Below are 3,518 nucleotides of genomic sequence, written 5' to 3'. Positions count from 1 at the left end.
TACTAAATTTGACGTGAGTGCTAATATGAGGTCTATAATTAGCTTTCGATATAATACATGGTGGATATTTTTTGTTTGGTTGCTTTGGATATCTAGTTTTATGGATACCTAATTTTGCTTAACAATGATCTATTTTACTAAATTTAACATGAACACTAATACGAGATTGCACTTAATATAAAACTGATAATTTTGTATTTATTTGCTATGGATGCTTATATTGCTTAACAACCAGTTACTTTCCTTAGTTACACAGAGGTAAATGGATTTTCGAATAAATTTTATTGAATTTTTAACTGTTCTATTTAAAATAACAATTTAACATTAAGATAGGAAAAGATTTAGGTAGTTGATATTAGGAACAAAAAAAAAGTGCAAAAAACCATATAATGTGAAATACATCAACGGTTTATGAAACATACACACATGCATAAAATAAGAAAACATATTTATGGTCAATCTATAGTTGGAGCTTTAAGCAAATCATTAACTGCATATGGGAGTTTAGATTTTGAGTTTTGAGAATTCATGCGCCTCATGCTGCTGATTGTTTGGTCTGATAAGCACATAATACATCATAGTTTGTTTTTGAACGACTACATTTGCGTCTATAGTTTTCACGGAAACGTCAGAAACCCTTATTTTGTGCTTCCTGTGCCTTTTTAGAGAGCATGGAATAGGCAATAATAGGCAAGACCATTCTCCTCAAAACCTTATGTCCATGTAGGATCTCTTGTGCAAACTTTGCAGCATGTAATACCATAGGTAGCTCTGTACAAACCAATGAGCCACCTAAAATTGAAAAATTAATCATATAACTACAAAGGCTAGGGTTAGCTGTAAAGTTCAGTCTAATAACAATATTTACCATTAAATAAACTTACCTAAGGACAATACTTTTGAAATGCATCTGCATTAATTAACAGAGCTGATGACAATGTGGCTAAAATGACAGGCAACTTTTTTAGCAGTAGTAAATCCATTTTTAAAATTTCACCTACAACACTTTCAGATTCAAAAATCGACAGGCTGTATTTCCATCATTGGATGTCCCAGATTTGAGCGCATTCTACTTAAAATAACTATTAAACATTAAGGTATCTTGTAATGGCTGGACCACCAGATCTGGGTGCATCAATAATTAATTTAAGACAATTTTTAAAGGTTTCTTAGATTTTTTGTTTGTTTATTTTCACAGATAAATTTTCTTTTGAGTTACAAACCTGCTACTTCTAGTTATTCAATTTGTAGGCAAGGTGAAGACAGCATTTTATTGTTTTAACCCATGCATGTAATGATCACAACCTTTACTGTAGACCAGAGTAGTTTATATTTTCATTTTTTGCTACCATTTTATTAACTTATTTATATCTTTTGGCGTGCTGCCATACACTAAGAAAAATCTGTGATGCAGTCTTGACTGATAAGGCTGTTGCCACTTTAACATCGACCATGTTTATTTCAATGCAATCAATGCTAAGCAAAATTAGCATTGTTAAAGCAATGTTAAGCAAAAAAAAATTATTTATCAATAGCAACCAAATAAAGATATGACTTTCTTAAGTAGTGTGAATCTCATATTAGTACACACGCCTAATATAGTGTACATAGCCCGAATAAAAACTACTAAAATAACAAAATATGTTGTTGCTAAGTAAAATTAGATACCATAGCAACCAAATTTTAATCAATGCGTAGCTTGAATACGACTGTTTACATCCAAAAAACTAAGTATTTTGGCTTCCTAACATATTCAAGAATAGTGTATGACCATTCATTTGCTGCCTTCACCGGCCTCAAATAAGATACATTTAATCTGGCACATTTAAGTTATAAAATTAAACATTTATGCTATGTCTACTCTAATATTTATTTACTAGAATTTAAATTTATGACATAAGCATCCATAACTGTGATTCTAAATATTACCTTTTAAATATCTTTTAAATATTAAATTATAATAAATAGCAAATCTATATTGTTATTGCAATCATTACTGTTGTTATACGAAAGTAATTTTAAAAAACTGTATAACAATGTAAACAAAAATATAAAAAATTTTCACCATTTCACCGAATTATTATAAAGCCGTTCCTTAATGATGATTTATTTAACGACAAATATAATAAAATAACTCCAGAGTTTTAATTATATATATATATATATATATATATATATATATATATATATATATATATATATATATATATATATATATATATATATATATATATATACATATATGCATACAATAAATGTAATACAAAATTACAAAAAGAAGCAAAGGAAGAAAGCAAATTAAAAAAAATGAAAAATATGAAAAAATAAAAATCAGTATATGTAGCAAAAGCAGCATTTTTTTAAATCTATGAACTTAATTTTTTCTTGAATGCTCTCGATATTTTTAGCATTAAGACACCTTGCAAATTATTGACACCTATCAAATTGAAATGTTAAAAACTCTGAAGAAGTTTGATAGAAGTAGCTATCGAATTGCGAATGGTAAAAAGGAATAAGAATAACTAATTAAAACTAAAAAAAATTTAAAATTAAATAAAAATTATTTGATTTAAAAAAAAAAAAATATATATATATATATATATAAAATTTATTAATAATATTGCTAATATTTTTTTTTTACCTTTACTTTTATTGATTAAGATAAGACAAAAGCAAAGCAAGTTTTTAAAAAAAAATAACTTATTCGCTTTCATTTTCTATCAATAAAACTGCTAGCAAAACTTCTTAAAAAATAGCTTTAGTTGTCGTAATTTCGAAGTTAAATATAAAAACAATGAGGTCATATGATTGCTGTATGCTTTTTATTCATCATAGTTTGACATTAGTGTTGTTGTTACTATTAGTTGTTGTTATTATAAAGCGGTAGTTATTATTATTTGAAGTGTCTTATAGTTATATAACATAGCTTAAATACCCATAAAAGTTATAGATTAAAAAAGTTTAAAATCCTAATGTTTTCTATTAGATATTTTTTTATTTGTTTGTTTGCAAGTGTTTCATTTTTAGTTTTTTGTCAACAAAAGCTTTTTTAAATTTGTGTGTGAGAATGTTAATATACATAAGTTTATAACAAAGTTTCTATTAATATTCATGATTCCAACAAGTTCTTACTTTTATTGACACATTTTTATTTATCCGCCTAATTAATGTTTTAAATTAAATAGACCAACTGAATGTCTGACAAAAAAAACCATCATAAAAATAAATAGTATATATAATGAATAAATATAAGATGTAATTAGTGTCAGAAAATCCATGGAAAAATATCTGCAGACCATACTGAACTAAAATTAAATACAAGATTGATACAGGATTTCCTACTATATTTTCTTACTTCTATTGACACATTTTTATTTATCCGCCTAATTAATGTTTTAAATTTAATAGACCAACTGAATGTCTGACAAAAAAAACCATCATAAAAATAAATGGTATATATAATGAATAAATATAAGATGTAATTAGTGTCAGAAAATCTATGGAAAAATATCTACAGA

General features: G+C 26.0%; 1 long non-coding RNA gene across 1 annotated transcript in view; it reads right to left on the bottom strand.

Moving 5' to 3' along the window:
• Positions 1-2,777, bottom strand: part of LOC105844011 (uncharacterized) — a 19,800-nt gene extending 17,023 nt beyond the window's left edge. Inside the window, exon 1 of the long non-coding RNA XR_010643574.1 lies at positions 2,642-2,777. This is a non-coding gene — a long non-coding RNA (uncharacterized LOC105844011). The remainder of the gene's footprint in view (positions 1-2,641) is intronic.
• Between the last annotated feature and the right edge of the window lie 741 nt (positions 2,778-3,518).

The sequence above is a fragment of the Hydra vulgaris genome, chromosome 14 (genome assembly GCF_038396675.1).
Source record: "Hydra vulgaris chromosome 14, alternate assembly HydraT2T_AEP".
NCBI lineage: Eukaryota > Metazoa > Cnidaria > Hydrozoa > Anthoathecata > Hydridae > Hydra > Hydra vulgaris.
Note: the sequence above shows the minus strand (reverse complement) of the source record. Positions and strands in the feature narration are given on the sequence as shown.